At 36.7% G+C, this 10,993-nt stretch overlaps 1 long non-coding RNA gene across 2 annotated transcripts; it reads right to left on the bottom strand.

The window, feature by feature from the left end:
* Positions 1 to 317: 317 nt before the first annotated feature.
* Positions 318 to 10,461, bottom strand: LOC131381640 (uncharacterized). Of its 2 annotated transcripts, none has more exons than XR_009210522.1 (5): positions 10,418 to 10,461; positions 10,182 to 10,217; positions 9,498 to 9,576; positions 3,232 to 3,418; positions 318 to 453 (listed from the first exon to the last, which is right to left on the bottom strand). It is a non-coding gene; the product is annotated as an uncharacterized LOC131381640 (long non-coding RNA). The 2 variants fall into 2 exon arrangements; XR_009210521.1 differs by having other exon boundaries at positions 9,498 to 9,579; positions 10,418 to 10,427.
* Positions 10,462 to 10,993: the final 532 nt, after the last annotated feature.

Raw genomic sequence — 10,993 nt, 5'->3', positions numbered from 1 at the left:
ATATTGAGATTACACTCTTTTGGCCAGCTTCACGCTATAGGAACTTGAAGATTTGATAAAATCTTTAGAGAGAAAGTGTGGATGTCATTGATTCTATATGTTATAAATGCAGGAATATATATCAGACAGTACATGTCACTGAGTCTAAAAGGTCATTAATTTAAAAATTACCATTGCTTAATGGTATTTTAACCATTATTTCATTTACCACTAAGAAAATTCATGACCAAGTAAATCAGGACATCATTTTCAAGAACTGTGAAGTATCTGAGATTTTATTCCACTCAAGTAAACGAAACAAATTAACTTTCTATAGTCTCACAAATGCTGGTAGAAGACATGAGGCCCCTTGGTCAGTAGGTAGAATATCAGCACTCTTATGCCAATTTTCCAATTGATGATTCCCACTGGGCAAAGTGAAGAGGAGTATATGACATCTGTGTACATAGTGAGCTGCATTACAGTGGAGAAATTGAGTTAATGGAACATGAATCTATTATAATGGGTAGTCAGATATTTTGTGGACATCTCAGGGAAGCAATTTTTAGGTCTCATTAGCAAAAACAAAATTACTTATGATGACAATCATTTCAAGTTTATGAGATTATTACATAAGATAAAATGTATAAATGTATATATAGGGTAATTGTCACATAACAAAAGTATTAAAAAAATATTTGTTTTCTTTTTCTTTTTTTTCTCATGTTTTCTGCTGTGAAAAAGTCACTCCAGAAATGTCACACCCTAGCTCCCCAAATTCTACAATCACTAACTACTTAAAACCTGACCTCTTTTTTTTTTTTTTTTTTTTGAGACGGAGTCTCGCTCTGTCGCCCAGGCTGGAGTGCAGTGGTGCAATCTCGGCTCACTGCAAGCTCCGCCTCCCGGGTTCACGCCATTCTCCTGCCTCAGCCTCTCCGAGTAGCTGGGACTACAGGCGCCCGCCACCATGCCCGGCTAATTTTTTTGTATTTTTAGTAGAGACGGGGTTTCACCGTGGTCTCGATCTCCTGACCTCGTGATCCGCCCGCCTCGGCGTCCCAAAGTGCTGGGATTACAAGCGTGTGCCACCGCGCCCGGCCCCTGACCTCTTAATAGAGAAAGATGTTGCATTTCAAAATTAGATGTTGCAATTCAAAATATCTTAGTTACAGATATTTCATAAATTAAATATTCACCTTATATGGGGTGATGAAAGAACAGCAGAATAGGTACATGTGAGGATACAAGTTCCTCAGTAAATGAAGAAAATATGGACAAAAGAGGACCTAACATTCAATAAATAAAACTGGAGTCATGAAGGACAGATGTAGCTTAACTATTTAGTATTTGGATGAGTCCAGGCTTGCAACCACGCATATGACCTAGGCAATACCTTTCCTTCCATAGACCTCTTCTACAAAATAGGACATGGAAAATGTTGGCCCAAATCCAAACTGGAACAGTTAGGGTATTTCTAACACTAAATAAACCAATGTATTCAATCAGCTAACCAAGTGATCTATTAACAAGCACAACAAAGCTGGAAAAGAATAAAGGAATGAATAAATGAGTAAACAAATAAACAATTAAGTATAGTTCTATACTTCGTGAATCTTTTGTCACTATTTGGAAGGTATGTTGTGTTTCTGTCTGAATGCTAGAAATCTTTCTAGTGTTTCTATTTTCTATGTTTTATCAAGCACAGTAGGTTTGAAATAATTATATAACATTTCAAAGTAAATATGGATCACTTATGGTTAAATGGTCCCAACACAAAGAAATGATAATCATCTGAGATGACGGCTATGCTAATTGTCCTGATCTGATCACTGCACATTATATGTATCACAAAATCACTGTGTACCCCTTGAATATGGACAGTTATTATTTGCCAATTTAAAAATTTAAATTAAAAAAGTATAGACCTTCTTGACTGGGTGCAGTGGCTCACTCCTGTAATCCTAGCACTTTGGGAGGCTGAGGCAGGTGGATCACTTGAGGTCAGGAGTTTGAGACCAGCCTGACCAACATAGTGAAACCCTGTCTCCACTAAAAATACAAAAATTAGCCAGTCTTGGTGGCCCACACCTGTAATCTCAGCAACTTGGGAGGTTAAGGTACAAGAAAAGCTTGAACCTGGGAGGCAGAGGTTGTAGTGAGCCCAGATCACATAACTGTACTCCAACCTGGGTGACAGAGTGTGACTAGGTCTCACAAAAAAAAAAAAAAAAAAAAAAAAAATTCCTCAGTACATCTACAGAAATATGCCACAATCATGCATGACAAAACATACATAAGATTATATACACATTGGGGAAAGATTTTAACTAAACTATTAACCCAATATTTAATATATCATCATACATTATAGAATTTTTATAGTTTTTAAAAATTTTATAGAATATTTAGGAGGTCACCAATGGGCACAAGAAGTGTCACTCATAACTTGCAAAGGTAAAATTATATATTCTGAATATAAATGGTGCCCTCAACTTCTGTACATCAGTTATAGTGTTTGGTTGTAGTTATGGACTTACTGAAAATCAATAAAATGATGCCTTCAATTCAGATGTTCTTATTATTTAGTAAATCAAAGCCTTCTTGTCATCAAGATACTTCAATATTTTTTGTTAATAATTTTCAGACCTCTGTTCGTTTATCATCTGTATTCCTTTTTTCTTTCCCACTAGAGGTTTCTGTCTCTGCAAGCCAATTATTCTTTAAAATAGCCATTTCAAATTAGATTGCTCTCTGTTTTGACTGTGCAATCCAAAAGGGCACAGGTTTCTGTCAATATGGCAATAAAAGAAAAGGAGCAGGAAAAAAAAAAGAAAACCCACGGGCACACACACACATACACAAGCACACACAATGTCACAAACACAAGACGCTGCCAAAGGTAGTGAAAATGGGTAGAATGCTATGCACTGCCCTTTCCTCAATATTGAAATTGCATGCTTAGTGCTTCCTTTTCACTAACTAAATCCCCAGTGGAATAAAATGATTCTTAGGCAGAGTTTTTGTCAGGTGAAGACATCGAAAACTGACAGTTGGCTTCCAAATCAAAAGGTGAGAGAAGGCAATGTGTGTACGCTGGCCTACAGCATTAGTGAGAAACACTTAATGCCAGCCCATGTAGACAGCCTCACGAACTGTGCTTCAAGTTTCTCACGTGAAATCTAGCCCAGCTTGACAAATTCCTGTGAAAGCCACAGCCCACATAATCTACAACTGCTGCTCACAACGTACCTGCCTCATCCATCCTGTCACAAAGACAGCACTTCATTGAACCGCAGGCTTATTGAGGGCTGCACTTCAGCACTGAGACAAGTGATGCCTTCACCATCCGTTCCTTCAACAAGCTGTCGTAGTGAATATCTGGCTTCATGTTTATCCATAAAAAAGTCGGAAGGGTAATTTCAAATCAAATACCATGCTTACATGAAAGAAATTAGAAGTGGGTGGTGAGAAATAAGGCATTTAATAGCATTTAAGTCTAATTCTTACCCCTATTCCCTGCCCAAGACCTCTCCCTCCGTGGTAATGCCCATTCTTCTCTTTGCCTGTTCTTCAGAGGTCGTTTTAAAGCTCTCATCCTCTATGAAGTCTTCGCTAAATGTTTCTAGCCGTAACAATTCCCCTCACCACTGAACTAGCGTATTACTCATGGTTTACAGGGTGCATTTCACTCTTTATCATTTTCTAGTTATTCCGTGAATTAAATTATGATTTTCTATGAAAAGTAATAATTATCTTTATAGAACTATTTTCTTATGTGTCTTTGTATTAGATTAGGGATAGAGAGAACAACCACAAAACATGGACTTGTCCACGTGAAGGTTACTTTTTATTGGAAGGAAACAGACAAATGATGAAATAAAATATATTCACATAGTCATAGGTGACATGCAGAAATTAAACATGCTGATGTGATATAAATGGTGGGAGTGAGGACAGCATTTTACCTTGGAAGATTAAGAAACACCTCTCACAGGAAGTAGTATATGAACTGAGCTCTAATGTATGAGAAAGAGCTAACCAGGCACCCAGCTAGAAGAGTATACCAGGCAGATGGGACAAAAAATTACTAATTGGTTAATTGAATTTTATTGCCTTCAGAGAGAAAAACATTTAGCTCTGTCTGCACAATTTGGTCCCCATTATACCTCTTGGCTTTTTAGCCTTGCCCCTAGCTCTTCAGTTTATCTTTTTAATCTCTTCAATTGTGTTCCCTTAACACTTTTCCTTATCTCCAGCAGTAGGTAAATAATATAGGAGTGAAGTTGATCTAAAGAAAAATTAGAAGTGGAGAGATTAGTGGGGAAAAATGGATGTTGATACAAAAATTAATGAGAAAGAGAATTACACAAAAATCTGACCAAAAAAAGAAAGTTATCTCTGGATAACCTATGGAATAGCAAAGTGATATAGTTTTCTTCAAATCATTTTGCTCTTTCTATGGAAAACAGAAGCATATTGTTCTATGTTTGAATCATATTGTTCTATGCAGGCCAGAAATTAGCTCAAACTTTCTTTTCCCAGCAAGAATGGCACTAAATTTTAATCTTAAGGACATCACCCAATGAATTAGGACACCAAGTTTGCTTTAAATACTCTTTTTGGGGAGGAAACAGCACACTTCTATTTAATTAAGAGAAAAATAAAAGGGCTAACTTTGGAATCCAAAACTTGTTATTTTATGCATCTTATTTATGCTGTTATGGCATGAATTCATAGAGAATAGGTTCCGACAGCTTAAGCCTCTTTCGACTGGTTCTCAAAGTGTGTTTCTCAGGGTGTAGCAGGCTGATTCTTCAGGTGAACCTAGGTACCTTTCTATTTGGCTTCCTTCTTTTTCTGATTTTCCTTCACACATTTTAGAAAGCTATCTTAGCTCTTAGAGTGCTTAATACGCCCAAAACCTACATTAGTTCTCTTTGCAAGAAGCTTAGCTTTAACTTGCTTATTTACCAAGATGACAACAGCATCCTGGATAACACTGTAGACTCTTCTAGTTTTGTCAGGGTAACATTTGCGGGCATTTCTTTCTGATCTCTGCTCATTCCCTTGATGTCTACAGTATTTCGTTTCTTGTAGACTCATAGGTATATGGCCAAAGGAAAAATTCCAAGTTTTCTAAAATGCCTGGAGAGCATATAATGGGTGTCCTTCTTCCTTCTTTTTGTGTTTGTCATGTTGGTGGATTATTGGAAGACGGAAGTTCCAGCTGAATGGAGCTCAAACTTTTTATTGCATGTAAAGACAGCACCTAGTGTTTTACTATAATTTTGAGGGGAAGCACGAAGAAATACAGCCCTGAAGGATGCCCCACTTTAGAGAAGACAGGCCAAGCAAGGCTGTCTGAAGTGACTGCCAATGCTCCCTGATCTTGTCTTCACAAGAAATCAGAAATCCCTCCTGATTTAGCATCTTTGACAGATGTAACTGAGGATTCACATCCACTTAATTTGGTGAAGTCTCTATAAGTGCCTCTAGGTGACTGACATTTGTATAATACCAAATACTCTCTCTGTATGTGCCACTACCCCTCCTCTTGATTAATTCATTCAAGAATACTACACATACAAATATTTTAATCAGCTCAGGAGAAATGGATCTGTGCTGTGGTAACTAAGTAGGAAAATGAGGTATCAGGAGGTGGTGATGCCGCTATAAAAGCATTGTTTTTTGCTTGACTTTTGTTTTTTTTTTTTTGTTTTGGGTTTTTTTTTTCCTGATTAATGAGGGTAATTGTTTTATGTAACTTCAGATCTGGAAAGCCCTTTTAGAACATAGCTTAAATGCAAGCCCTTTCAGGAAATAGTTTAAAAGCATACTTTAATATTTATGTCAGAAAGCGGTTGAAGGATTTACATCACAATAAAATATCAATTGCAAGCATACTATGTTAGTCACAATTATTATTAAGAACTATTTAACTTGGTATTTCACATTTCATGTCCTCATTAAACTATTGTGGTCCTTACTCCCCTCTAGTTCTCCCATGTCCCTCAGGAGGGAGAAATGGTTAATAAGATTTTCATTTTATTTCCTAGCACTATGAGAACTATTCATAATTCGAATTTGTTGAGAATGTTTAAAGTTGTTTCGAAGAACAAAAGAGAACATAAAAATATTCTTAAGAATTTAAATATCGGCTGATTTTAAAAGCAAGCATGTTAAAAGCTTCCATGTATGTCTTAAAGAGTGTTTCCCTCTTTATGTTTCTAGAAACCTTGACTTTTTAAAAGTAGTTCTAGGAACCTGGAACTACTGAACTGAAGAGAGCATCTGAGGTGTCAGGAGAGTAGGTGTAAAAGCATAAAGTCATGAAATAGCTGAACTATAAACATATGCATTCAACATATGAGTTTGGACTGCACCCTGTAGGTGCACAGAGCCACTGCGAATAAACATGAAAGCAACATAATCACATTTGCATTAAAAAAATTCTGGTGACAAAGTAGAAAATGCAATGTAGGGAATAAAGCTGCATGCAAAATTACATAGGAAAAACAGTCTAGGTTGGAAATAAAAATAAATTTTAAAGGTGGGAAATAAAGACATGAACTTGGCCAAAGGAGATGGTGCTAAGACTGGAGAAATATATATATATATATACGTATATATATATATATATATATATTTTTTTTTTTTTTTTTTTTTTTTTTTTTTTTTGAGACAGAGTCTCGCTCAGTCGCCCAGGCTGGAGTGCAGTGGCTAAATCTCCGCTCACTGCAAGCTCCGCCTCCTGGGTTCACGCCATTCTCCTGCCTCAGCCTCTCGAGTAGCTGGGACTACAGGCGCCCACCACCATGCCCAGCTAGTTTTTTTTGTATTTTTTTAGTAGAGACAGGGTTTCGCCGTGTTAGCCAGGATGGTTGCAATCTCCTGACCTCATGATCCGCCTGCCTCGGCCTCCCAAAGTGCTGGTATTACAGGCGTGAGCTACCGCCCCCGGCCAACCGGAGAAATATTTAAGAGAGAAGATCAACAGAGAAAGGAATGTTGGACCCTCTCAGGATTCTGGTCATTTTTATTAGACAAGTATTTACTGATCGTTCTTAGTGTGTATATTAATATTCACCTCCAAGAATCAATTCATCAAGGAATCTTACATTATCAAGTGGACTTCAATGATAAAATATTGTTATGTAAGAAAGTATTCTAATACACCAATATCTCATTTTTGTAAGACATGCATGTCACTATGTAATTTAAAAGTGTTTAAGTAAAACCTTGCTCCCATCATAAGGCTCCTGATGAATAATAGCTAGATGCTCATTGAGGTGCCTCACCCAAAACTGACTTCCAGTTGCTGAATAGTTAAATGATGCTGACCATGAGCGATCTACTTTGGCTTTAAATGTCTCTTCTAGAATTGTTTTTTAGTTCTCCTAAATGTTCTTTATCATTTCATTTTAATAATATGGTATCCCATGGTTTCCTTTGCACATTAATAATTACATTTTAATAGGCTTATATTAATTTTAACAGGCTTACAGTTTTTTAATAAAAATCTATTAACATCTGGTATTCCTTGGAATAACAGAATCTATTTCCCTCTTTTAACTGTGTATTTTCCAAACATACATATTCTGGGGATTATTAGTATATAGTATGTCAACACCTAACAAAACAATAATCCATGAAATGCACTTTGGAGACTACTACTAAAGAACTGTAAAGATGATTTGCTTATGAAAATGCCGAACAGATAGAAGATAGTTGTTGCTAAATGTTCTCCAAGGAGAAATGTGTGTGTAGGTGTGTGTGTATGTATGTGTGACTAGACAAAACATTTTATTGCTGATTTCAATAGGGACAAAAAACAGAACTGATTAATTTTAGTCTATAGTGAAGTTACTCCTTATGTACACTTTAATATAAGGTGTCATCTGTTATATAGTAAAAAAAATTACTTATTTTATGAACTGTCAGATAATTATTACATTGACTACAACTAGAAACAAGAAGAAAATTCTCATATTTATATGCACGTATGTATCAGCATATGTATTTGTCTGCATGTATCCACGTATATAAATCCATACTGAGGTTTAGCTGTGAGAAAGTGGTAAAGATGAAAATACTGAAGCTCCTGTAATCACATAAAGGCTTTAAAAGATTGGAAGAAAGCTGATGTTGCAAGCTGGTGCTTTGACCCATGGAGGTGCTAGTTATATAAATAATGTTGAAAGATTTCTCCTTTTATACAAATAAAAGGATCAGTGATGCTAGAGGCTCCTGGTACGAGAGCCATAATATAGCAAGGCCATGAGTGAGGGATTGATATCAAGGGACTTTGACCAATTAAAACTGTAGCAATGTGGATGGACCAGACAGATCAAAGCATGTTATTTCAAAGGGCATTGGTGTAAGCTGGAAATGTAAGGACAAGAGTCATGAAGATCAAGGCTGCTGCCTTCTGACCGGCCTGTCTACTGCTGTCCTTTTGAGGCAGCCTAGATCTAAATTGAACCAAGTCTCCTTTAAGTGACCTTCTTATGCAAGAGGGCTAGAGCAGTCACTCTAACTTGGTTGTCTTAATTTTACTTCAGACTAAAGTTGGGCAAATGACTTAAGAAATTCACTTTTTTAAAAGACTAGAGATTTTAGGACAATTTTGCATATGTTAAACATATTTTATATGCTAAATTAGCCATTTAACAGATTTATCACAATGCAAAATCACATGTCTTCTCAAGTTCACTATTTTTACAGTCTGGTGAAAATGGCAATTCCTGTGTTCTAGTCTGATTATAGTTAGAAAAGCAAAGAGAGATTTCAGAGACAGAAGAAAAAATCTTATAGTAATCAATCCTGTCATCCTTAGGTAACGTATTCCTAGATGGGGTATCCATACATATAATAACAACAATCATTTAATATTTCATAGATTCTGAGAGCTAGAGATTCGAAAATAGTTTAGTTGGGTGTTTACGTCTGTGTCTCTCATGAGGCTGCAACCATATGTGACATCAGGTGTGTTATAGACTGGAAGTTTGTGTTCCTCCAAAATTCGTATGTTGAATCTTTACTCCCTTCCCAGTGTGATGGTTTTAGAAAGTGTGGCCTTTGGGAAGTAATTAGGATTTGGTATGGTCATAAGGATGGAGCCCTTATGAAAGGACTAATGCTGATATGAAAACAGACTAATACAAATGGGAATTGTGCCCTTATAAGAGTCCTAAGAGTCACAGAGAGCTTGTGTCTCCTCTCTGCTCTCCTGCATGTGAGGGTACAACAAGAAATTGGCAGTCTGCAACCCAGAAGAGAACTCTCACCAGGGTCTGACCATTCTGGCACCCTTCTCTTGGACTTCTAGCCTCCAGAACTGTGACAAATGTATTTGTTGTTTATAAGCCACTTGGTTTATGGTATTTTGTTAGAACAGCTCAAATTGACTAAGACAGGTGCTGCCATCTCAAGGGTCAACGAAGAGAGGATCACTTCTAAATCCACTTACACGGCTCTTAGTTCTCAAGGGTCTATGTCCAAACTCACTCATATACCTGTTGACAGGGTTCATATCTGCTTCCAAGTTCACTCATGTGGGACTCTCCACAGGCTGCTTCGGGACATGAAAACTGACTTCTCCCAGAACAAGCAAATGTAATAAAAAATGAGAAACACTTAACACAGGAGTCATAGAGATTTTCATGCCTGATGTCAGATTTGCCTACCCAACACTTCTCCTTTTATTCTATTCCTCAGAAATGAATTCATTTAAGTCCAGCTCACAGTCAAGGGGACAGGATTACACAAGGGCATTCATGTTGGGAGGTGAGGATCATTGGGGATATTTTTGTGGCTGCCTACCACTTAAAGAAAATAAATTAATTGAGTCCTCAAAAAGTTAACTGACTTGACCAGTAGAACATGAGTTTCTTGACAAATTAACATTTAAGTGTCTACTTCTAGGAATAACATACAGCTGCTGAACAATTTTGAACGGTAATATTTTGGCATGATGTTAAAGCCAATTGTTATAAGTAACACCTAAATAAGTAAAATGTATGGGAGTGAATTCGGTATCATTAACATAAGACAGTAATCTTTGAATTTATTACGGTGAAAATTACAAAGTTTGTAAATTTTAACAGCAGTGCAATTTTTTAATTCTTTCTACATAATGTAAGTTAGCAGTGGTATCCTTCTCCTACAAATATTGGTAGTTGAATGCAAACTATTTGTACCTTGTTTGGTGTTGACATCAATTGTCCAATATTTCCCTATCAAGAGACAAACTAGACAATTTTGAAATTGACACTTTAGCACCAAAACAGAAACAGAGTCCATCATCCTTACAGTGTTTGAAAAAAGCATCTGGTTCAATTTCAGGTATTCCAAAGCAAGAATTTCTTATAATTACAGACCTTAAGTTATAAAAGTATTCTTAGAAATCATGTGGTCTAATGGTAATTAAACTTACTTTTGAGTGCCTACTCTGGAGCGAGGAGGGGCTAGTCATCGCAAACCTGAAATGCAAAAGTCCCGAAATGGAAGCATGATTAGCATGTCTGTGCAAACAGCAAAGATGCCCAGAGGACAGGTAATGCAGAGAGAGCAAAAGAAACTTGGAAAGGGATGAGATCAGAGTATGTAGAAGGGTTCAGCTTACACAGGGCCTTGTGATATCATTATGGAGCAAGCTGGAGAGAGCCTAAGTGATCAGATATCATTGAAGAGTCATAAGCACAAAAGTGAACTGTCTTGACTTATCTTTTTAAAAGCATTATTCAGGCTATTCTGTTGAGAATAGACTATACGGTAACAAGAGTATCAAAGAGGATCAGCTGGGAGGTTACTGAAATAACGTGAGTAAGGAATGATAATGGCTTGGAACATGGTAGCTAACAGTGGGGCTAGTAGGAAATGATCAGAGTCTGGATGTATTTTTGAAAATAGAAGCAGTAGAACTTGTGTCACTTATGGGCTGTGAGAAAAATAGAAAAGTAAAAAATGAAATCAATTGTTTTATTTTAGTAGTTAAATCTTTTCTTTAATT

Source organism: Hylobates moloch, unplaced genomic scaffold, assembly GCF_009828535.3.
Source record: "Hylobates moloch isolate HMO894 unplaced genomic scaffold, HMol_V3 SCAFFOLD_2, whole genome shotgun sequence".
NCBI classification, from domain to species: domain Eukaryota; kingdom Metazoa; phylum Chordata; class Mammalia; order Primates; family Hylobatidae; genus Hylobates; species Hylobates moloch.
This window is presented reverse-complemented; position numbering and strand designations above follow the sequence as displayed.